This window comes from Euprymna scolopes, chromosome 3, assembly GCF_053919585.1.
Source record: "Euprymna scolopes isolate OS-2025 chromosome 3, ASM5391958v1, whole genome shotgun sequence".
Taxonomy (NCBI): domain Eukaryota; kingdom Metazoa; phylum Mollusca; class Cephalopoda; order Sepiida; family Sepiolidae; genus Euprymna; species Euprymna scolopes.
This window is the reverse complement of record NC_136484.1, coordinates 114,073,561-114,100,138: the sequence shown is the minus strand read 5'-3', so window position 1 is coordinate 114,100,138 and position 26,578 is coordinate 114,073,561. Positions and strand designations below refer to the sequence as shown.

Sequence of the window (26,578 nt, the reverse complement as noted above, 5' to 3'; positions counted from 1 at the left end):
TACAACATTTTTTTTTTTTTGCATCAGTAAAAGTTTTCTTTCTGGGTACTTCAAGTTAGATTACTCTTTTCAGTGATGGCCTATTTATTATTTTAATGTAGGTTTTATGCCTTATCTATTACTCTTGCTTCCATCACTCTCTCTCTCTCTCTCTCTCTCTCTCTCTCTCTCTCTGTTTATTCACAGTCGAAGTCCGTAAAAAAAAAAGAAAGAATTAAACAGAATTGGTTTAGTCCATTCTAAACAAACACGGAATGTCACATATTCGTCAAAATACACCTGAAAAAGGTCGGAAGTTATATTGACTGTAACGTTGTGAAAATGACACTCAGGATGAGAACAGTAGTCCAGTGAATGCAAAAAATGCGAATAACTAATCCTCATCTCAAAAATTCAGAAACGCAAGACATTGTTAATTACATTGAAATCAGTTTAATTATTTCACAAACGCATGCTTATTTGATGAGCTCTGAACTAAAACAAGTGAAGCATGCATGCCCCCCCCCCTTGAATGCACAGTGAATGAGGCATAAAAAAAAGACAAAGTTCAGCATTTGCCCCTGCCCCCACTCCATTTAGCCCCAAAAGTCCCCAGGGGATGTCAAATCCTGGTCAAAATGAACAAATGGTGCAGTTTTAGGCCTTAACATATGTAAATTTGAGTTCTACACCAGGCAAAACTGCTAAATAGACATACACAGAAAATTTTGGACAAATATGGTAAAATAGTCCCAGAAAGGGAGCGTTTTTATTAGCCCTCAAAGAGCCCCTGAGGCACACCCAAGAGTTATTGTGAAGTATAGACACTAAGTTAGTAAATAAGTTAAAAACATAGCTTTACTCTCGCCAATTGACCATTTTAAATATTTTATAGTATACCTTTCTTGTGGTCTCTTAGTATTACTGGATTCCAGGACAAGAATTCATTTAGTCTGGTGGAGTATCCAGCTTCATGTTGTTACTTTAAGTAACATCACTTAGAGAAGGTTCATGTGGGTTATTCATACTAAGGAGATCTTATCTGAGCCGCAAACACTGTGATTTTGAATACTTAGGATTTACTTGTAGGAAAAAGTGTCCTCATGCAAGGTTGACCTGATAAACCTCACTATAGAGAGACCTTAGACACTTGAGTAAATATTCAAATTCTTTTTTTTTTTCTTATCAGTTTGTTCAAGCTGGGGATAAGGCATCCTACCGGATGTCAAGCATTCACCTGCTTATATATTCCAACCGTGAGACCTTTTTAAGATTCTGACTGCCTACTACATTTTCTTTTCTTTTGCTCAACACACACCTATAAACACCCGGGCAACGCCGGGCGCCCAAGCTAGTTTAAAATAAATATAAAATAAAAATATCTTCACTCAATCATTACTGTTTTATGGAAGACAAACTTAACCTTAAAGAGAAAAATCCTAATTTTTGCTATTGATTGAGGGAAATGTAAGATAAAAAACAAAAAAAACAAAAAACAAATAATTTTTCATGTATAAGGTCATAATATAGAATAAAATATCGATCATAGATAATAAAAGTTGATAAAGTTTGATTTTTTTTTCATCGGTTAAAAGACCATGTAGTATACACAGGAAGAAATAAAACATAAAAACCACAGAATTAGATGGATGTATATTTTATTCAAGAAAATTAGGCATTAAAATTCTTATAAGAATAATCAATTAACACAACTATTTAATTCATAGCCATTCATTTAACTCTTTGAGGATTAAAATTTTATCTCTAAACAAAGAAACCCCTTAAATTTGAATCGATATTTAAAAATTCGCACAATACAAAACTGTCTACTTTCCTGATTATGCTGATATGCAAAAGTTTAAATGTAATGTAAACAAACATCTTGTTAATCTTCCCTAAGCATGGCCCCAAATAGTGGCCCCTTATGTCCGAGTGGCGATATGCCTTGTTTGGGGTGAATGTGAGTAAAATCAAAAGTATACATCTTAAAAGACTAAATGAATTAAATTATGATACTTTTTTGTGGAATAGATGTGACCCATTAGTCTAAAATCAAGTAAGATGTAAGGATGGTTCTTTAAATGGCAGGGTTGAGTTGGAAAAACAAGGAGTTTCAATTTTTTTTTAATTGCCTAAATAGTCAAATACCTCCTAGGATGAAGTACTTCTGCTACACCTGGGGTGATGCTACAAAGACCAGTCTTTCTTGCCTTGACAGAGTACAAAATCGATTTTGAAATCTAGTGGGGGTACATTGCTACTCTTTCTTTACTGTGTCATTATTTCCCTGGAAGATACTCCAATCACTGGATCCTCATGAGACAACAAAAACTGGTCTTGCTGCCACAATGAAATCAAATTTACAATCTAGTATTGTTTCATTTTCATCAACATGTGATCGCTCATGTTATATTTTCATTAAGCGATCAAGCAACCCAATGAAATAAACTTTTTATTTTTACACATACGTGTGCTGGGTGTTTATATGGGGTCTTTTTATAATCATTTCATGCATGGCCGTTTCATATGTGGTTGCATCATCTTGTGGGTGTTGGTCGGCTGTTTAACTAAAATGAATGAACTATTTATGCATAAAAATACAAGGAAACTTTGCTTATTGGAGAGAGAATTTACTTATTAAGAGAGATTATGTAACTAATTAAATTGTTACTTTAGTTCATCTTAACTTAATTTTCTAATTAAGGATTAAGAGATACAGTCGGACAGAGGCATCGATAACGCTCAGCTTAGATTATCTATACATCATTTATGTGTCCTGCTTGCTTTACTTCCATGGAGGGACTGACTAGAAACCCTTTGTTTCTCTTGCTTAAAAATATGAGGAGTCATGTTATGATCGTTCGACTATATGTTTTGTGTAGGGAGTCTTACTTTTGAACTCTGCTTCAAATCACGTCATTTGCCTCTGGATACACTCTATTTGCAGCCAGATTATCCTGAAAGGTAGCATTGTGACCCTCTCCAAAATTCATACTAGCTAATTCAACTGCTAATTATTGGCGTGGGGTCCCAAATATATAACAACAGTGGATAATCTCTTCTCTTATTTACAGGTCTTATTTGTTGATAGCCTTTTGTGACTTTCACCATCTTCTACCATAATGAAAAAGAACACTTCCATGAACAGAGTTTCCTTCCAAAGGATTCTATCGTCCGTGGAACATATTACGACGGGACTGCTTCCCTGGTCGTTTTCAAATTCCATGTTAACAAATGCAGATACAACTCATACAAATGCAGTAGAACCCCAGAATACGGCATTAAAACTTAGTAACAAAATACAGTGCAGAATATAATACGCATGTATATAATCAAATAACATTATAAATAACACTGTAACGCAGGAAAAAACATCGTATTCCACATCGTAACCTGAAAAAAAAAAAAAAAAAAACGTATCCTAGGACCACCGTATCCCGGGGTTATACTGTACTTGTCATAAACTGTCCTCACAAGTAACTAAATTTTGTTCATTTTGATGAACAGAAAGTATTTCTATACACTTTCTATTTGGGGAGAACATCCGGTCCTGTGTCACCACAAACTGGAAAGATGAAATTTTGAATGAGACAGGTAAAGTATTCCATAGCTTGGAAGCACAATGACTAATCGATCTCAGACCATATTATCGAGTATTAATATTCATCAGGAATGAGCCTCCACAAATAAATTGCCTCATTTAATATTAATGAACGGAAGTAGCATACAGGAAGAAACACAACGCAATACATATTGCACTAGAAAACAAAGGAAATAAACTATTGGAGATTAAGAAGATGTACATGTATACACATAAATTTATAGATAAGCGGAAATGACGTCAGTCATGTGATTTTTTTTCTGACTCTTATATTCGAATTGATGGATTAAAAAGATTTTTACAGGCTCTTTTGACCAGAAAAATATAATTTTGCACATTTTAGAGACGTATTTTTATCTAGGCATTCATTTTGTGACATGTGTATATTATATATATATTATGTAAAAGGAACTATGTGAGTTCGTTTCCCATGGATTCCAAAATGGCTGGGCTGATTTTTTTAAAACATTTCACACAAATGTATCTTATGTGTCTGGGAGTGTTCTTAGATAGGTTTTGTACCAAAATGGCTCTGATAATTATCGAAAATCGATAATCAAAAATAAAAAAACAAAACATTAAAGATGATACCGTCCGATTTCGACCAAAGTTACCACTTTCACACAGTCTAACATCACAAGTGCATTTGAGAAGTTTTATCTTTGCACACACAAATGTGTTTGGTGTATAAAATCAACAGTAGGTTCTTTTATATGATAGAGGTGCGTTTGAAATGAATGTTTCTGTTTAGAGCACAATTAAAGTATTATACTTAATTTTTGTATTTTAAACTTTAATTCAAGCCATTATCACCACACAAGTAGAAAGGCCAGGCATATAAAATATACAATATGTTCTTTGCTATGACAGGGGCACGTTTGAAATGAATGTTTCTGTTCAGAGCACAATTGAACCATGATACTTGACTGTTGCATTTTAAACTTTGATTACAACCATTATATATAAAAATAATTTGATAAAATCAATACTAGATTCTCTATAGTGCTATGTACTATATACTAAGTCAGTGCAGGGAGAAATGTGAAGCTTCCTCCCAGTGCACTGTGATGGGTTCCCAAATAGAGATAGCTATCAATCTATTTGATTGAAAAATAGACGATTTCACCGATTTCAATGACAATAAAATATGGGAGAGTGAAATAGTCAGTGATCCTTAATAAATCCTGGGCAACGTCGCGTCTCCTTCCTAATATATATATATATATATATATATATATATATATATATATATATATTCTTGTACATCTTAGAAATTAGCCCAAAACTAATACATGTTATGAACTGTCATTCAATTCTTTATATACTTGTACATCTTCTCTCGTACCTGACACTGAAGTAAATGTTGTAATTGTTAATGTTTCGTAGTGTCCATCATTTTGGTCTTCGAGGGAAATCAACTTTCAAACCTCTCTGCCTTATATCAATATCATTCTTATCAACTAAAATGAGAAAATGTCTGTGTGTCTCTCTATGCAAGCAAACTAACCTATCTTTAAGTGACCATCCTCACACTTGTATAAGATGAAACCAGGCTAAGAAAATACAATGAAATATCGAAGCATTGCTATAACTCTTATTCAATATTCTAAAGTTTTTCACGTTTTTAATTCTAATGTTGTTTAGGTAAGACATTCCCAGTTCACATAGGTACGTAGTTGAGAATTGCAGTAAGATTTTGATCGTTTTTTTTTTGTTTTTTTTTTGGCGTAGAGTTGGAATTAGGTGGTGTTATTATGATTAAGAAATTAAATGGTTTTATTAAGCAAAATGAAATTAAATGGCTTCTAGCTATTATCTCTTTGTGACACACCAGTAATCATTCCGCGGCGCATTAGTGTGACCTTGTACTGCTTCAAAAATCTATTCTGTCCCCTGAACATGGTGGGACATCATTTCTTTGTAATATTTTTCAACACCTGCGTTTTTATACCATTATCATACCATCATCATCATATCATATCTCGCCCGTTTTGCCTAGGGAGGTAATCCTTGTCCCCCCCCCCCAGCTTCAATTATGCCAGCTACACTAGATCTATTTCCGTTTACCGCCAGGTCATACTGACATGTACTTATGTAACCCTAACCAAAATTCATACTAGTAAACATAATCTCTTATTTTGTCTTTTAGTTCTCACATTTCATGAGTGATGTCTCTGACAAAGGGAGAACACTTGCTGTTTTCCGGAATGAAATCTATCCATCTCACACTTATCATTGGTTGGTTTTTGACCTTTAAAGAATACAGTAGAACTCTGGTGGCCCTAGGATACGTTTTTTTTTTTTTTTTTTCAGATTACGATGGAGAATATAATGTTTTTTCGACCCTTGGTTACGGTATTTGCCCATCTTACAGTATTATTTATAAGGTTATTTGATTATATACATGTGTATTATATTCTGTACTGTATTTTGTTACTAATTTTTTATGCCGTATCCCAGGGTTCTACTGTATTTTCTTTTTTCTTTTTTTTTTCTTTTAGTTCTTTACAAGTGGCTTCATGCCTTGTCTGGGGCAATTTCGATAAAACACATTTCTACCTACTGTTGTAGATCTCAATATATAGCATTAGTCAACAGTATTAAATCATAAGAAATACTAAATCCAAATAATTTTTTAACCAATCAAATCATTGACCTTATCTAGCCGATCTTTTTTTTTTTATTATCTATAATCCATTTTTCATTCTGTTTCTGACATTATTGAACTATGAGTATTTATCTTTCACGTTTTCCTCAGTCAATGATTGGAATTGTGGTTCTTTATTCAGATCTGAAATTGTTTTTCGGAGCGTGGTGGTGGATTGTAGCAATATTTCAATGTGGGTACGGAAAGTATGCTTACAAATAGAAAAGTCCACGTGAGGTTAGTAAAGCAAGAGGGTAAAAATTTCCATTAGAAATCAAAGTGGAGATAAATCATTATTTGAGTTATAATAGAAAATAGGTAATAACACATACTGGCTAACCTGATGAGATCTTTCTCTTTTTTTTTTTTGTTTTTTGTTTCAAAGAGATAACTTTGTGACTATTCAGAATTTGTAAGGAATTAAGAAACATTTAAACCGAGTGTGCTTAACCTTGCTTGGCCCATACACTCCTTTCACCATTTGTAAGAATGTCATCCCCCTCCTCATTTCCCGTCCTTTTCAAGATTGCCTGTCTCAAAAAGTGCACTGCTTGCTATTCCAAGTGCTACGACATACGCAGCTTCAGTAACTTTTTCGTTTTCGTCTTTAAAATCTTCTGTTGAAAACAGTTTCATTGTTTTCAGAGCATTCCCATGGTGTTAAAAAAAAATGTTTGTTCTTGTCTTTGTGATGAGGAGGAACATTTTGCGAATGTTGCTTCATCTTTGCTGGTTTCATAGAATCATTTGTCCAAACTTTACAAATAACACACAGGGGCCTTTCTTCTCCATTTATGATGATGGATGTGAATCCATATTTAGTATATGAATGATAGTATTTTCTTTTTTTATATATACTCATGATTCTGTAGAATTCGGAGCCCATCATTAGTATGAAAAAAAAAAAAAACCAAGAAAAAGTTAAAACTATAAATGGGTTGAAAATTCGCCCCCTTAGTACCCCAAAATTCATTCCTGGGGGTGAATTTCACCTCATTGAGAACCTATGATTTAAACTGTTGAATAGAAAGTTTATTTTGTTTTTGTAAGTCTGTATCAACGACCAAGTGAAACTTTTAGGAAGAAAGTTTCTTTTCTTGAATGCCTGATCTGTGGAACGAAATGCCCTGAAGCTGTGTCTAAGCCAACTTTTACATGGTCGTCATCAAGTCCAATGCTAACAAATACTTGTTGAGCCGTTCTCCTGGATAAACAATTTTTTTCAAGGAATATTCTATTTAATTCATCAGTTGTTTCCAATCCATGCATAGTGGCACTTCTTGCCAACTGATTTAAACCTCTATCCTTGAATTGCCTCTGGAACTTGATAAGCAGTGACCCATTATTAAAGAACAAAGATCAATTAATAAATATTCCTCATATTTTAGTTCCTTTAGAATATTTTTAAAGGATGGCATAAAAATTCATATATTTCAGATTTGCGTCGAATTTGATCACTTGTCACCAATTTTTTTATGGCAACTGCTCCAGGCAGTGCATGAAGCCACCTGACATAAGGAGTTAAAAATAACCCCCCAAAACATCACTTTAAAACTAGCCAACGATAACTGTCATATGAATAGATTCCGACCCAGAAAACAGCAGTTATTTCCCCTTTGTCAGAAACTTTGCTCATGGAATGTGAGGACTAAAGGACAGAATGTAGAGAAGCGAGAGTTACAAGGCTGCAATTATGCAAGATTCCTTGAATTTTAGTTTCTTCTTAAGACTCCTTAAGCTTAAATTTCTAGAATGAAAATCATGTGATTGATTTTGCTCAAAATTAAGAATAAGGATTTTAGACATAAGGTTTAATATCATTATATCTTGATTTTAATCTTTATAGTGGAACATATTTTAATCTTTATAGTGGAACATAAAACTTGCGCAAAATTGATCTGTTCAGAAGTGGGGGGAGGGAATCAAGTTTACCTGTCCTGGGACGAGTACTCCTATTTCTGTGTATACATTTTGGGGTTAAATAATAATAATAAAAAAAACAAAAACATTATTTTCTTTTAAAGAATAATGGTTCATGTTATTCTATTTCGAACGCCTTTTGTAAAAAATCTCTCCTCCTCCTATCTCCTTATGGAGATTTCAATATGAATCTTCCACCTCTTTCTTGGTCAGTTTCCTCTTCACTTTTTCTCCTCCATCCCTCCGACCTGCTGTTTGCATTAGTTTTGAGTTTTCGGGTGTTGCCTTTAAAGTTTCAATCATATTCTTTTGCTTTTAGTTTTGTAGGTTAATCATGGGGTTGGGAAGCGGTGCATTCCGCGGCTTGTTTGGCTTGTAGTTTGATTCCACCATTCACTTCATTATTCAATTATTGTTGGCTCTTATCAGCTAGAGGAGAGCGTAGTGGCCTTTGAAGATTAAAAATCAGTTTAATACATGAAAAGACTTTACATAATATCATAGGACAATTAATGCCATAATTTTCATCATATATATGTGTGTGTGTGTGTTATGCATATACATGAGTATCTAAATATTTTACGTGTGTGTGTGTGTGTGCATATATATATATATATATATATATATATATATACTTATTTATTCCATTGATTAAGTGCATTCTAAACATTAATTAAAACCAATATTTTTTTTCAAAAGTGCTCAATACGTGTGCAGAGCTTATTAAATAAAACTATATAAACATTGTAAGGAGTCTGTAATTGCAAACGGGGTGGAACGATAAAGTTGTCGCCTTTAAGAAAACAATACTGCAACTTTATTTTAAAATTTTTGTTGAAAAAATCGATTCAGGTAATTTGATTACGTAGTAGAGTTGACATATATTCAATGTAGCCGCCTTCAGCCTCACTCACCACCTTGATATGGGTCCAGAACCGGGAGCATGCCTTTTCTACAAGTGCCAGCAGGAACTTGGCAAATACTCAGCAGATGGTGGCGATCAGGCTGGCTTTAGTGTTGTGGGAAGTCATGTTGGTGATGTTCTCGACGTATGACCAACAGAGGTGGTTCACCAGGTTCAGGTCAGGAGAGAAGCGTACAAAGTCGTAGCACACCTTCTGAAGCCAAGCCTGAGTGTCTCTGAACTTGTAGGCTGGCGCTGAGTTCTGCTGCCACACCCAGGGTCTGTTAAGAATTCGGTATTTCCACCTATTGTCTAACGGAATGCATAATTCGGCCTAGAAATATTTGAGCAGATGTCGGTCAACTGTTGAGACAATAGACAAAGAAAATATAAGATTTCAATGTGATAATAAATAGAATAGTCATAGAGAAAAAAAAAGTCAGTAAAAGAGAGAAATGCCAACCGTTTCATCCACACCCCCATTCCTTTCAGTAAATGTCAAAACAAGAATAACAATTTGTCGCAGAAAAACTGAAGAAAAGCTGATTGTTGGAATGAAATAAAAACAATATATTTTTGTAGATCAACTGTGTTGTGATTTTTTTACATACCAGAATAGACGCAAAAATGATTTAATTTTATCCCGCAGAGTTCATCCACATCAAGTGATGTCTTGCCTGGTACAGGCGTTGATGGCTATAGCTCTCAATCCATTTTTCTCCCTCGAAGCATTCATGAATTCATTGTTGCTCATCATTTTGGATGTGGCACAGGTTTAGGACTGTCAGCATCTTTCTCGCTGTTGTAGAGTAGTTCGATGACAATCAGGTGCCACCTTTCTATCATGGTAATCCCTGCCCAGTGAGGTACCCGATTCATTTGACTGCATAATTTTTAAGTTATCATTGTAACGTATTAGAATTAACAAAAAAATCAGTTGAAACCATTGTTTGTTTTATCTGAAAACTCCATCTATTGACTACGAAATCTCGTCCCAATTCTGTAGAAAATTTCACAGAATATATTATTTGAATATATGAATGAAATTTTCTTAAATCAGAGCGATCCTCTTTCAAAATAAAAACAACAACAAAAAAAAAAAAACATGCCAACGATGGAATTGTTGATAAAAGTCACAATCCTTTCTGCAATCAGCCATAGTCACTGCTTGACTTGTCCACCAAATTCTGGTTGTGAATATCTAACGGTCTTTGTTTTATCACTGTTCAATTATATGGGGTTGACACATTGATGATGATCTCATCTTCAAATTAAAATGAAAAATTCCTCTGGTAATAGTTGTTTCATCTGGTAGTAATTGACTGTTTGATTACACCTCTATTTGAATTGGCTTTTCTGGTTGTTTACATAATACTTATTCAGAAACAAAGTTGCTTTATTTTGGTTCATGTTCTGTAGAAGCACCTTTTTGTTCTGTTTTTTTTTTTATGACTAACTATTCACTCTGGTTTGATTAAAATTTCATCTTCGTCTCATGTTTTCCAGATTTATCACGTCAGAAGTTTTATTCCTTTTATTATTTAATTACAACTACGCTTGCATATCTTTAGCATAGAATTTCCGAGTTTCTTAAACGTGATGGTAATCTGGCTGATGCTGGCAAAAATCCATGGTAGCATATCTCTTATAATGTATAAGATTTGAGAATGTTCAGTCTTTATTGGATTGATGAGTTGGCGTTTCGATTTTTTTTATTTGAGGCATTTGCTTTCGGATGGGAAGGTAGCAATAGAAGTACAAAGTGTTCACCTTCTAAACGATTTCTATCACAACCATTTTCAAATCTTTGATGTTAAAAGACTTCCTGCCAGCATTCTCAGAATGGTTCTTCTTCAGAGATAATCTTTATCATCAGGTCATTCTGGTTCTTAAAGGGTTCTTCCTATGGTTTCTTTGACGCTGTGGATATTTATGAGTGAACATTTTCAGAAATATTTTCAGTGCTTATAATGTCCATTTGCTTTTCTTTTCATATTAAAGCTAGCCTGGGTGCTCAGCGTTGCCCGGGTGTTTGGATGTGTGTGTTGAGCAAAAAAAAAAAAAAAAAAAAAAAAAAAGGGTAGTAGGCAGGCAGTCTCAAATGCGTACCGCGAAGGAGGGAAAAAAACGTTTAAAAAAAAAAAAACATGACGTCTTTGCCAAAGTGGCGAAGGTTTAAATTAAGGCTAGTCAATCGAAAAGACGGGATAACTTTCGAAAATCTCAGCGAAAAAAGCGACATCTCCTTGTAGAAAAGTTCCCAGGTGAAGGTGAAAGAATTAATGTTTTTAGCCAATTTTTTTATATTTGTGATCCGAAGGGTCTAGCTTTAAAACGATACCAATCTTGTGAAAATCTGTCGCCTCTGTCGAAAGTTTTAGGTAGGCATACATACATACATACATTTAAACAGACAGGTGAGATTTATATTATGGATTATGTTATTTTCTTTTGATGCTAGCATAACTACCCGGCGTTGCCTAGGATAAAAGTGTAACATATTTCTATTAAAACTTCTCTTTTTCTAATTTTCTTCCTCCCTCTCCCCATTCACTGTTTCCTCTCTACTCAACATATTCTTCTTTTTGGACATGCGCATATGATGCGTTCAGTGAACGTACGACTTAAGCACCACTTGATATTTAAAAAAAAAACAAAAAAAACTGAGGTTAAATGTTTGGAGCATAATGATTTTTGATCGTTGTAATTTCCTAGTTTGCAGAATTATTTGAATATTAACGCAAACTTTTCTGGGACAGCTATTTTTATGAAACATTTTTTTCTTGCAAGAACATGCTTCTCCAAGCCTGAGCTTTCCTACAATGCATTTTGAAGAATTACTGACATATTCTTCTCGACTATTTCGCTTCGTTTTGCTGTTTCTCTTTCCCACTGGTCAACCTTTCTTGTTCTATTTCTTCCAATCATATTTGAAGGGACTTACAAAATTAAATTTGTTTTTTAGATCTTCGACTTAAATGAACAACAATGATGTTAGTGCTTGTTCATTTGCAAGTTTGGAAAAATCAAAACAAATAGAACATAATTAAGTAGAGGATTTAAAGAAAATCTATGGTCTTAAGTATCCACATTTCAACAGACCTATATCAAATATTCAAACACTTATTTTCACATAAATACTTTGAATTCAGCAATGATTTTTTTTTTGTGATTAGACTCTCTTTGGTATTTTATGCGTTTTGTGACAAAAACCTCAAAATTCCAACTTTTGGCGCTTACGTCATTCTTCCACCAAACACGTCATATACACACAGACAATTTGAGAAGCAAGTCATCATAAGATAATTAACTCTTTGAAAAAATAATCAGAGTTACTTCCCTTTAGTTGGAAAACAGGTGCCTCCCACACACTTCTGACCAAATTTATGCTAGTTAATGCCAAAAATGAATAATTATTTTTTACATTCAAAACTATTCATTCCAGGCAATGATGATCAATAATATACCAACTTTGTCTGTCATTTTGTTGTAGTCTTTTACTTTTAGCCTGCCATACACACAGCAGATGGTAAGGAAGGGGCTATTTATACCAAATTTCATGTTCCATGGTTTAATACATATGAACATGCTGTCGATATAAGGCACACATACACAAATATCCATCGAAAAGCCTAATTCGTTTACATTGAATTGAAATCTTCAAAACAGGAACTGATTTTTTATTTTATTTTATTTTCTTCAGTAATCAAACTGCGAGATTAAAATATGTATTGGGCTTGGCTACATTTGTGATGCCAATGCTGCATCTCATGAAATTCCGGGGAAATATTCTAAAGAAATGTTAAGAGCATGCCAAAGAACTCATGTCTCTGCTTTATTTCCTTTCTTATTTATTAGAAAAACAAAAAACGATTTCTTTATGACTATTGATGTAAATATGTAAATCAAGACGGAAAAGAAAAAAATGATCAGTTTTAAATTAAAAATATTCAATCCTGTAGACTTATAAATCCATATATTATCTACCTATATATATATATATATATATATATATATATATATATATATATATATATATGTGTGTGTGTGTGTGTGTCTGTTATACAAACATAAATAAATTTGATTGGTTAGCTTGCTAAACTAAACACCGCATATATATATATATATATATATATATATATATATATGCGGTGTTTAGTTTAGCAAGCTAACCAAACACCGCATATATATATATATATATATATATATATATATTGGTTAGCTTGCTAAACTAAACACCGCATATATATATATATATATATATATATATATATATATATATATATGCGGTGTTTAGTTTAGCAAGCTAACCAATCAAATTTATTTATGTTTGTATAATAGATACATTATATATATATATATATATATATTGGTTAGCTTGCTAAACTAAACACCGCATATATATATATATATATATATATATATATATATATATATATATATATGCGGTGTTTAGTTTAGCAAGCTAACCAATCAAATTTATTTATGTTTGTATAATAGATACATTATATATATATATATATATATATTGGTTAGCTTGCTAAACTAAACACCGCATATATATATATATATATATATATATATATATATATATATATATATGCGGTGTTTAGTTTAGCAAGCTAACCAATCAAATTTATTTATGTTTGTATAATAGATACATTATATATATATATATATATATATATATATATATATATATATATATATATATATACACTTGTTTATTGTTATATAAACATGGTCACATCCTGCTGCTACAAATAGCCACTTGTTTCAATCAAACAACAGATATCATCAGGCAGCGACTTGACTATTCAAAATTTCAATGAATAATGGATTTTTATTTTAGGTAGGAACTCTTTAAAAGTTGGAGTTAAAAAACTTAAAACACAGAACTTTAATTATACGATGTAAAGAGGGAGGGGGCAATTTAAATAAAGTTAAAAGATTATAATGGAGAGAGAGTGATTAAGAAGAGAAAAAAAGAAATAGAGAAAGAAAATAGAGAGAAAAAAATATACATATAATATGGAGTAGAGAAAGAAAAAAGATATAAATGGTTATTATAAAGAGAATAAGGACTAGAAGGGAAAAGAAAGAATGTTGAGATATAGTTAAAGAGAGAAAGAAAGAAAGTAAGAATTTATTTCTTGTTGTTATTTTTTTATGCAGGAATCGCCACTTATCAAGGCCCGGAAGCCACTCGAGGATAAGGGTTAATGGGTATACATTAGACAATGTGATTATAGTGTAGTAAACATAAGTAGTGGGAATTTTGTAAATTGGATTACTTAGAGGGATGATTCATCAAGAACTTGTTTACATTGGACTTGAAGACAATCAGATTGTAGTCAGCTGGAAAGCAGGTAATTGGAAGAGAATTCCACAGGTGTGCAGTTCTAAGAAAGAAGCTTAGTTCGTGGAATAGTGTGGGAAATTATTGATGGTAGTTTTGGCCAAACGAGAGTTTTTAATGAAAGTTTGGCGAGGGGGGACCAAAGATTGAAGCTCAGATGAGCACTTTTGTATTACTTTTCGAATTACTGTAAATCTTTCATGTATTATCTGTATATTCATAAATATTAAAAAAATACACTTAGTGAGGGGAGTGCATATGTTACACGAGTAGATCTTTCTAAATATTTTTCTCAAATGTTTTCCTTTTTAATTGATTAAAAATATTTGAGTTGACCACCGTGAAAAACCACTATATAGTCAGACATACTAAGTTCTTGCCTCATAGCGTACCGGTAAGATCTCAGCTTTTCTTTCACTTTCTTCTTTTCCATCTTCACGTTACAGGTTCAAACCTGCCTGCCTACTGCCACTTCCCCCTCCCCAAACAAACACCCGGGCAACGTTGGGCACCCCCACTAGTTTATAATAAGGGTAAATACATGAACATTCTTTGGTTAGAGGGAACATACAGAATAGTTAACAATATCCCAACCCGTTCTTCTCATGTTAAGAATGTTTTTCTAAATATTAACAAGCAGCGCATGAGTGGTCCCCCTCTTGTGCTGCACGTGAGATGACACCACAAAAAATAGTGAAGAAATGATGAATGTGAGAAGTGTGAAGATTCAACATTGCCTTCACATTTTCGCCAAGAAAAATCTAATGGATGGATTAAATGCTATGGGTCAAAAAGTGTAATTTGGGGCTATTCGTTATTGTGTACTGCCACTAACGCTTGACCTCACGAGCGAATATTTCAGAATAATCGGAAATCATCATCTGGTACCTCTCTTCCCAGTTTATTTTTGAATCCATGTCTGGTCCTGATGAAATGTAACATATACGGTCATCGAAATATGAACCCTTTCGTCAACGAAGTTGAATTGCTAAAATGCAACCCTCAATACGCCCGTGTTAGACTTCCAACTGGAAGAGTGGAGACAGTGTTGCTGCGTCAACTTGCCTCCAAACCACAAAATGTAGCACCTAACACTAATGCCTCTGTTATCTCACCGGAGACTCCATCTTTAAAACCAGATGCCTCATTTGAATCTGGTGTATCTGAAGAACCTTGTGGAACCTTAAAGACTGATACAACGCTTCGTAAGAACCTAGCGGAACTCATGCTTAGACAACAACGTGTTCATCCCTATCATCTAAGAAACATAGGTGCTTGAACTTGAACCTTTGTTTATCATTTCATAACTTCTCCCTGAACTCTTTCCACTCAGAGTGAATGTCATATTAGCAATGTTACTTTTTGTAAAATCTTAGCACTTTCCCATTCTTCCATTTCAACATGCACACTTGTGATTTGAGATGAATAAAGCCTTATTAACAGGTTTTCATTCGTCTTCCGTGTTCTGAATCATAAGTCATTTTTTTTTTTTATTTTGTCCCATGTATCTCTAAAAAGTCAGCAATATGATCCCCATTCGAAAACTTGTTCGGACTGCCATTGAATTTGGCAGACCACGGATGAGTCATAACCACAAGAAGGAAACTTTTATATGAAGATATTATATAGGATTTTTTTTTCAAATGGACAAATAGAATTCTGAGTGGCCAAATTTCAGATCAGACATATTCCCTGTCTGATCTCTTTTCTCTTCATTAAATATGAACCCATTCCAAAAGTAATTCTTCCTATTTCTTAATTCCGCCCCAATAGATCAAAGGGGATTGCAAATTGCATTGTTATAATGAGTAAACTTATGCATTTATGACCTGAAATTTTTATCTGTGTTGCAGATATTGACGGTGTGAAACTCTAAGAAAGCAACTCGCCATAGACGTGCACTAGAAGCAGAGATGCATCATTGAATTTCTGGCAAAAGTGCATTGCAAATGGTGGCGACTATGTCAAAAAATAAATTCAGGAGCACAAAAAGAGTCGAATATTTTAATGGTACCACTCCTGATTTCTATTTCTTCGAATTTTGAGTTGAAACAAAAATAGGAAGCTTTATTTTTTGGAACAACCCTCGGCTGACAAAGCATGCACTCCGGATGCTCATACGCAGCCATCATTCATCACTGGTAAAATTTTGGAAAATAGAGAATGTTGGTGATTATGTAGAAAAATATATCCTGAAGTATGAAAGGTCGCTTGTTTTAATGGTACCACTTGCGACTTTGTAACTGTTCAACTTTTTGAGGTAAAAAAAAAGGAGGCCTTACTTTTGGAATCATCCTCATGCTTCCCATCTGCACTCTTTAAAAAATAATGTATGCGTTCTTCTCTACATACGCATGCAAGAAATATTAGACTATGAATCATCAGTATATCGTATGAATCTGAACATTCTACTATTGGCATTGGCTTCCCTGATATTTTTCCGGTCAGAATTCTTTCTAGAAAGACCTTGGGGATTATGGGAGGGACTGCTTGAAGGTTGCCAACATCCTAAGTGAATGTAATTTTTGTGGAACAAACTGGATTCGAACTTGGGACACACAGGTCGTCAGTCTGTATCCTTATCCATTAGACCACCGTCACCTCCAAGACGATGAAGATAGACGAAAAGTCAAATAAAGATAAAACAGATTTAGATGGCGAAGCTATTGAGATTGTTGGGAGATTTTTTTTTGTTTTTGTTTTACTTTGGTGATACCATTTAAACAAAGCGTGGAACAAGTACTTGAATGATTGTAAGAGTTACAATTGAATGCAGTAATTTGAAAGAACTGCCTTTACTAATTCAACAGAGTATTACCACTGTTGACCAAGGGAAGAGTCTATCGGGCATGCATACATAGTATAATGATATATTGAAGTTAAGCAACGTTGAACCTGGTCAGATCAATAATGGGTGATCATTTGAGAATTCCAGGTGCTCTATGTGCTCTACACTTATCTTGGTATTGTTTCTAGTTGTCCTGAACATCTTGCCACTGGACTCAAGTGGTGCCAATGCAGGAGAGATGTGGTTAAGGATTGTGCAACTCTTGCCTCACAATTACATACATAGCTACACTTACAGGGGGTATCCATTGTCTTTCGAGAGTGAAGGGAGTTGATGATGATGAATATCGAAGTGAAACGTGGACTGCAAGGGTTGAGGACATGCCTTGCATGGAGAGAAATGATTTGAGAATGATAGAGGGTGTCATGTGAGTTTTACAGACTGACTGATAACCTACGAGGAAGTTGAAATCTGGACAGTTTAGTGAGATGTGTGTAGAAGAATAGATTTCGATGCTATGGCCATGTTATTTTTTTGTTGTTTTTTTTTTTTACATAGGAGTCCCCACTTATCAAGGCCCAGAGGCCACTCGAGGATAAGGGTTATTGAGTGTACAGTAATCAATGGGATAATATCGTAGTAATCGTTAGTAATGGAAATTTGGTAAATTCGATTACTTAAAGGGACGGTTCATCAAGAATTTGTTTATGTTTGACTTGAAAACAACCAAGTTGTAGTCAGCTGGGAAACAGGCAAACGGAAGGGAGTTCCATAGGCGTGCACTTCTAAGAAAGAAGCTTTGTTCATGGAATCTACGTTTTGATTTAGGCACAGATAAAGAGTGGGGGAAATTATTGACAGTGATTTCAGCTAGCCAAGTGTTTTTTTGTGAAAGATTGGCGAGGGTGGGGGGCCAGAGATTGGAACTCAGACGAGCACTTGCCATGGAAAGAATGATTAAACAAAGACAGGCTTGCAACATCTTTTCTGTGGGAAAGAGGTTGCAGGGAAGAGAAAAGGGCATCTCCCATTAAGCTACAAAGTCTATTTTGTACTCTGTCAAGGCAGGATAAGCTGCTTCTAGCAGCTACTGCTCAGATGTGGCAGCAGTACTCCATCCTTGGACGTACTTGGCTTTTATATAAATAGAGAATTGCTTCAGCAGTGAGATATCTACTGGAGTGGTAGAAGAATCACACCATTTTTCCAGCGACCTTAGTAACAGATTTGATGTACGTGTTCCATTTCAAATCCAGAGTAAAGGTCAAGCCCAGAAGCTTGTCAAAACATGGAGCCTTCCCAAGACAAGAGCCATCCATTTCAATTGATGCCAGATGGGGATGAGAGCGTTGATGATGTAAAAATAGAAGCTTGGTTTTAGATGCATTAAAAATAACCAGCCACCTCTTCCCTCATTGTACCATGCACTCAAGATCAGAGGAGAGAGAATCAGGGAGAACTTGGTCATTTACGGCCCTTGATGTGTTGCTGTAGATGGTTCAACAGATGTAGAACAGTTGAGGGAGCAGGTTCAGTTCAGAGAGGAAGGCAAAGGGAAACCTGTGATAAACATGTGAAAATGGACTTGAGAGAAAACGGTACAAATAAAGAACTATGTTAGTTTGAAGTCGATTTTTAAAACCATTCTGCACTAGACAGCATGTAAAGCAGACGTTAAACAGAAGAAGAAGAAGAAGAAGAAGAAGAAAGAAAAGTATGAGAAAGGGAATAAGAAGAAGAAGAAGAAGAAGAAGAAAGAAGTATGAGAAAGGGAATAAGAAGAAGAATAAGAAGAAGAAGAAAGAAGTAATGAGAAAGGGAATAAGAAGAAGAAGAAGAAGAAAGAAGTATGAGAAAGGGAATAAGAAGAAGAATAAGAAGAAGAAAGAAGTAATGAGAAAGGGAATAAGAAGAAGAAGAAGAAAGAAGTATGAGAAAGGGAATAAGAAGAAGAAGAAGAAGAAAGAAAAGTATGAGAAAGGGAATAAGAAGAAGAAGAAGAAGAAAGAAAGTATGAGAAAGGGAATAAGAAGAAGAATAAGAAGAAGAAGAAGAAAGAAGTATGAGAAAGGGAATAAGAAGACGAAGAAGAAGAAAGAAGTATGAGAAAGGGAATAAGAAGAAGAAGAAGAAAGAAGTATGAGAAAGGGAATAAGAATCTTCTTCTTATTCCCTTTCTCATACTTCTTTCTAGAAGAAGAAAGAAAAGTATGAGAAAGGGAATAAGAAGAAGAAGAAGAAGAAAGAAAAGTATGAGAAAGGGAATAAGAAGAAGAAGAAGAAGAAGAAGAAAGAAGTCATCATGGGATAATTCTAATTACGATTGTTTATTCGATTTTGAATCAATTTATTTTACAATGGGTAAATTTAAATTTTTGCATTTCTGTTTGGTGATTGGATGATTTCATTTTATAAAAGGGGTGTGAAGGTGATAACGTGCGTACAAACGAAGGTACAATCATATTATAAATATGTGTGTGTGACTTGATATAATCATTGTGCCTTTATTGTATTTATTTGCTTCCCCACCAAAGCAAATTAGTCACAAGGCCGTTTTTAATGTGGAGTAAAAACCAGCTCCCCTAAAAGTAGGCAAAAAGGGGGCACTCTGGTTACCAAAAATAATAACTGTCCCAGTATAGAGGGTTTCCCCTCCATTGACTGGTACAAATTATCTTAAGTGCAGCAGGACAGATACTACACTTTGATCCCGGTCCCATTGTGCCTTTATGTTGAAGATTTTCACTCTATCTGTATATATATTTAAAGTTTATTGTACCTCACCCAATTCATATCTATCAATCTACTGCATTGTGTCGCAGTCCCTAACTTTCTAAATGTTTTTTTATTTATTTATTTATTTTTTATTTTGGAATGCCCTATCATGTATATTTATGTATATCTATACTAACTGTATATATCCGTCATTTCTGGGTTGAAACTTATTGCCGGGCAAAGAGATTAGTCACATATTATTTAAAAGACACCGAATATCATAACTTATCACAAAAAGTGACCACTTGTTGAATTTAGGGAAGCATAAAGCACATCTATCTTTGTCTATGAAATTCAAAGGCGAACTAACTTTCATAGTTTGAAGGGGAAATAACTCTAATACCTTAAATAAGCTTACTTCCGGTTTTAAACGCAACTGGTGTCAGCTATTAATAATTGAAAATGAATTAAATAAATCAACTTTAAATAATATTTCTAAAAAGAACAATTAAAACGATTCTATTGCAACAAACAACTATTAGCATCGATCTAGTAATTAAAATAGATTTTCTTTAATGTAATATGCAAATGAGGTCATTCATTGAATGTAGATTTCTTGTGAATAAATAGTATATATAGAAATCATGTTGAAATAAAAGTGTATACTGGGTGACTAAAAAAGAACGGGCCCTAACTCTAATCAGCCCCCGTTTCTTAGTGTTTTGTCTGAATGAAATGAAACTATTATTGTTAGAGAATGGATAGAGAGAGAGAGAGAGAGAGAGAGAGAGAGAGAGAGAGAGAGGAGGGAGAGTGTGAATTACAGTGTAAACACGTTGACAGGAAGTTAAGATCAGCTGATTGAATTGCGTGTAAGTTATGTGATCAGGTTAGCTGAATCGAAGAGATTTGGTTGCGACTTGGACGAGAGCAGACGGCTTTGCCGTTGTCTCCTCCCCTTCGCTGGCGGTGGGGAACGAACGCTGACGTGGTAGAAATAAGACCTAGAAGAAAAAAACAACACAGGCCAAATTCACTTTCCACCTTCTGCAAGACATCTGGGAAAGTGAAATAAACTATAGAACCAATTTCTTGTCTTAGTGTGAAATAAATCTTCCTCCCCAAAAACAGGTATCAAGTCTCCCTCTCAGACGAGAATTTCCAGATGGACGCCCAACAAAATCGCAGAAGGTATGTTCAAATGACATGCCATACACATATTCACACTTAACAGCATATGAACATATGTAATAGAAAGACCACTAGATGATCACACACACAACGTCATTAACTCTGATAAGATAATCAAACACTCAATCTTGTATAAATAGACACGTTTTAATATATCATCTCCATTCCAATTTCAACCAATATACAACAAACGCTCAGTTATGATACGACAACGTAACAGTTTATTTAAAACATCACATCAAAACACTAGGGTCTTTGGCCTTTTTTCTCCGTTGACTGTAAAATGCTCAGAAAAACAATTGAATGTCCTCTGTTTTGGGGGGTCATCCTGTATAAGTCGGTTTATAGTATTAAAATTAATTTGTGAAACCGTGTATCTTTTGTACATGTTAATCACATTGTGAACAAACAGACGGGAATACGACATATATATATATATATATATATATATATATATATATATATATATATATATATATATATATAGATATATATACTTTCATACTTTCGTTCTATGTACATTGTCTTATCAAATATATTTTCTTGTCTGTTTAAATCTATTGACAGAATTGAATCAATAAAAATCTAAATAAAAGGTTAAAAACAAAAAGTGGAATTAAAATTTGTTTCGCTATCATTTATAAAAATGTTTAAAAGGAAATTTGAGAAAATCTAAAATGGAATCGGAGAAATCAAAATAAAAAACGTATAAAAGCAAAAATAAACCAAATCCATAAATAATACAAAAATAAAAACAAGACAAAAACACAGAAAATAAAACTAATGAATTTAATTCCATTCAATTTGATTGTAAAGTTTTTTCACTTGTCATTTGTTTCATCAAATTCAACTTCTCCCCTTACTTTCCCCCTCCTCTTCTTACTCCTCCATCTTTCAACCATTTTATATCGACTTTTCTTTATTTTATTCTCTCTCTCTTCTTTTTTTTTGCCTTAATTTTTCTATCTTTTACTCTTTAGTTTTTCTTACTTTTTCCTTATTCTTTCTTTCCTTTTTTTTCTCTTTGAAATGTTTCATGAGATTTTATTCAATTTCTGTCACTCTCCAATCTCCAGTCTCTATGTATTTTCATCATTTTTTTTTCATCGTCCCCCACCCCGTTTATCATCTTTTTTGGTATGATCGTCCTCTTCAAATTCGCAGTTCTGTTGCCTTATTTCCTCATAGCAACTTTTGGTCGTCCCATTCTTATTTTCAAGCAGGTGTTTTTCATTGGAGCCAAGATGCATTTGAACCTGGAGAGAGGGCCTCATAAGGGGAGATTCCTATGTCAGTAGAGGGGAAGGACATTCTCTAGTCGTTTGGCCCACAGCTGATATGTTGTTAGGGGTTAGATATAGTTGAGGAAGCTTCTCTTTGTCTTCAATCGTTGAACTGCTTGTTCATATCTTCTATGCTGTGTACTCCTTAGTATCACCTTCATTTGGATCATTGGAGAAGTGTGCTGTCATCTCTTAATTGCCAGTACTCCCAGGTCTGTCGTTAGTCCTATTTATAGGTTAAATAGTATTTCTCATTTGTAAACTATTTACAGACGATATTTCCACAAATCGGATTAATCTTCAAACTATTCATGTGCAAATTATATGGTTTTCAACATCAAATGACCCCGTAAGTACTCAAAATGACATGCTAAACGCAATGACTGACCAGCCTTTCTGTGTTTGATTTGATCGTTTATTTCTGATCTTTTTTTTTTCTTTTTCTGTTTCTTTCATGTTTTATATTAGGTTCAATTAAATTTCTGTGATGCTTTCATATCAATACTTGCCATGTTGTATTGGCCTTTCTTCTATTTTACTTCCTTTTTTTTTTTTAATCTTCGTTATTAAGAGCTTATATTCGTGTACGAGTTTGTTTGTTTGTTCCATCAGAAATTACAGAGCGGAGAAAGTGAACCATGGGTTTACTGTTGGCAATCTCGTAAGTTTCGCTTCTCCTATTTTAACCATTAGTTTTTACAATTCCATGAGCGATGTTTCTGACAAAGGTAGGGGGAGGAGGATTGCCGTTTTCTGGGCTGGAATCTATCTGTAACAGGGCGTGGACGTGCGTAAGGCAGCTCTATGCAAATGACCGAGCTGTGTGCGAGATGACGTCATTGAAAGGGAAAAGATTATAAAACGAAGAACGTGTGCGGAGACCGAGGATGATGTTAGAGACGGGAGAGATAAACGTGTTACCAGGTGGCCCGAGAATGACAGGAAAGTACCTGTGTTTTTTTGTTAAAACCTGAAACAGTGAGTTGAATTTCTTTCATCTTCCTTTCTTATGTTCCTTGTGACGGAGGCTACAATGTGTTGGATCCCTATGTGTTATACTTGTGTAAACGTGTGTAACATTATATATCCACATAACATTTATCACTTTCTTCTGACCTTGAAGTGGTATTTTTTTTAACTTCTTGCTTAAAAAAAAATCAAGTGACATCATGTATTGTCTGGAGCGATTTCAATAATAAACAAGTGAAGTATGCATGGTCCCCCGTGAGTGTACAGTGAACGAGGCATAAAAAAAATGACTAAGTTCAGCCCTCCTCCCCATTTAGCCCCAAAAGTCCCCAGTTTTAGACCTTAACATATGTAAATTTGAGTTCTGCACCATGCAAAAAAAGAAAAGAAAAGACTAAGTCCATCATTTGTCCCCCCTCCCATTTAGTTCCAAAAGTCCCCAAGGTCTTAACATATTTAAATTTGAGTTGAGCACCATGCAAAAATGCTAAATAGATATACACAGAAAAGTTTGGACAAATATGTTAAAATAGTCTAAAAAATGGAGTGTTTTTATTAACCCCAAAAGAGCCCCTGGGGCATACCCAAGAGTTATTATGAAGTATAGACAAACAAAATTATATAGAAATCAGTTAGTTACAACTTTTCAGAAAGTTTTATAAAAATCCAAGGCATTAATTTTTTTTAACAAGCACAACAGTGTCAATTTTAACCATTGTAACCCGAAAGGCACCCCTGACAAAAGTGTCAATTTTAACCATTTTAACCCGAAAGGCACCCCTGACAAAAGTGTCAATTTTAACCATTTTAACCTGAAAGGCACCCCTGGGGGGGGGAACCAGTGTTTTCCCGGAAAATCTGTTCTGTTGCTTTTTTTTATTCATATCATGTTTAATGTTTGTGTAAAATTTCCAAAAATTCCGAGGCGTAGTTATTGAGAAAAGTGTGGACAGACGAACGGATGAACGAACTAACAGGCAAACGGACAAGTGTGAATTTACAGGTCGACCCTCCTTTTGTTGAGGGACAAAAAAAAAAAACATGGTAGAAAAAACATGTGAGACAGCATAATCACTAACATCTGTCACTTTTGATGCAATGACATAAGTGAACTTTATTCTGACAATATTATGTTATTATATTATGTTATGACATAAGTGAACTTTATTCTGACAATATTATGTTATTATATTATGTTATGACATAAGTGAACTTTATTCTGACAATATTATGTTATTATATTATGTTATGACATAAGTGAACTTTATTCTGACAATATTATGTTATTATATTATGTTATGACATAAGTGAACTTTATTCTGACAATATTATGTTATTATATTATGTTATGACATAAGTGAACTTTATTCTGACAATATTATGTTATTATATTATGTTATGACATAAGTGAACTTTATTCTGACAATATTATGTTATTATATTATGTTATGACATAAGTGAACTTTATTCTGACAATATTATGTTATTATATTATGTTATGACATAAGTGAACTTTATTCTGACAATATTTGAACTCAGTTCGATCATTCCATTGTGTGAGCTGGTAACTATTGGTTTATCTCCTTCCCCTTTCATAGACTAAAAATCAATTAGATTTAATTTTTTACTTGGGATCCACCGCTTATCAAGGCCCAGAGGCCACTCTAAGATAACAATTAATGAGTGTTAGGTAGACGGTAAGATAACACTGTGATTGTCAGTAATTGTGTTGAGTTTTATTATATACTAGCGAGGGGTACCCGGCATTGCCCGGGTGTTTGGAGATGTGGGGGGGGTAAAAAAAAAAGTAAGTATGAGGATCGAACCCGAACCATTGAGGCAAAGTTGTAAATTAAAGTGTGAAAAAAAAAAGAACGTGCAACGTTAGCCATTGCCCCACCGCGACATGCTAACGGAAACACGTTTGAATTTATTTAATCACTTGGATTTAGCAGGTGCCCGTTTTAATGAGTTAATGAGGTCAAGTTTGACTGCGGGATAGTATTCATTTACTGCTGAACGCTTTTTTTCCCTCCCCCAAGATGTTATAGGAAAAAGACTAACCCACATGCGGCGAGCGACAAATATTGAATATTTATCTTCCCGAAATCGAGCAAATTAAATAGACAGGCGAGCTTCGTTGTTAACTGTGAGATATTACGATTTATATGTGATATAAAAAGTTTTTAAAAGTTGTGAAGCGAGCGACCGCTTTTCTGAAAAAAAGCCTTTTGTTGACATACAGAAAAAGCGAACACACATACATACATACATACATACATTTTCGCTTTTATATATATAGAAGAGGGTGGATCCACAAGAACGACCATGTATTCCACAGACAAACAGATCTAAGAAAAAAACTCTGGTCATGGAATTTTCATTTAGTTTTAGACACAGATAGAGTGAGAAAAATTGTTGATGGTTTTTGTAATTAGTTGAGTATTGTTGCAAAAGTTTTTCAGGAGAGGGGGGGGCACAGATTGAAGCTTAAGCGATCACCTACCATAAAAGTAATAATAGAACAAAGATGGACTTGCAACATCTCTTTTGTGAGAAAAAGAAAGTAAGGAGGCGAAAAGGTCCTCACCCACTAGATTTCGAAGACAGTTTTGTATCCTATGAAGGCAGGAAAGGATACTCTTAGGAACTTCTCCCCAAATGTGACAACAGTATTCCATCTTTGGATGTTATTTGACTCTTGCACAGGTAGAGGATTATGTTAGGAGTGAGATACTTTCTTGAGTGGTGGAATGATCCCACCATCTTTCCAGTGATTTTGGCAACAGATCTGATGTAGATCTTCCATTTCAAATCAAGAATGAGTCAGTTACAGAAGTGTGTCACGTTAAGGTTTTTGTAAATACTATGGAGTCTGAGCTTAATAAAGCTAAAGGCCCCTCGAGGATAAGACGTAATGATGGATAGATTGCCAGATAAATAATGAGTATTATGAGATGGAAAAAAAGGATTAGCAGTAAGAATGAAATCGATTATTTATAAAGACGATTGATGAAGAGTACTTATTGGCATTCGATTTGAAGATGACCATGTTGTAGCCAGCAGCGAAGTAATCTCATAATGCAATATAGATTAATATATCTTGTCAACCTATGAATTAGATCATGTCTTTCATGGTAGGATTGGCTATTTTATATTCATGATTTCCCTTAAATTACATTTACAAATTTATAAGCTTCTCTGTGGGCTTCAGAAATCTTT

At 34.2% G+C, this 26,578-nt stretch overlaps 1 protein-coding gene and 1 long non-coding RNA gene across 9 annotated transcripts in view; both read left to right on the top strand.

Annotated features, from left to right (window-relative positions):
• Positions 1-26,578, top strand: part of LOC145258181 (uncharacterized) — a 905,094-nt gene that overhangs the window by 676,071 nt on the left and 202,445 nt on the right. The window lies entirely within an intron of this gene.
• On the top strand, positions 15,842-19,308 carry LOC145258180 (uncharacterized). The gene is made up of 2 exons (XR_013864066.1): positions 15,842-18,912; positions 19,090-19,308. It is a non-coding gene; the product is annotated as an uncharacterized LOC145258180 (long non-coding RNA).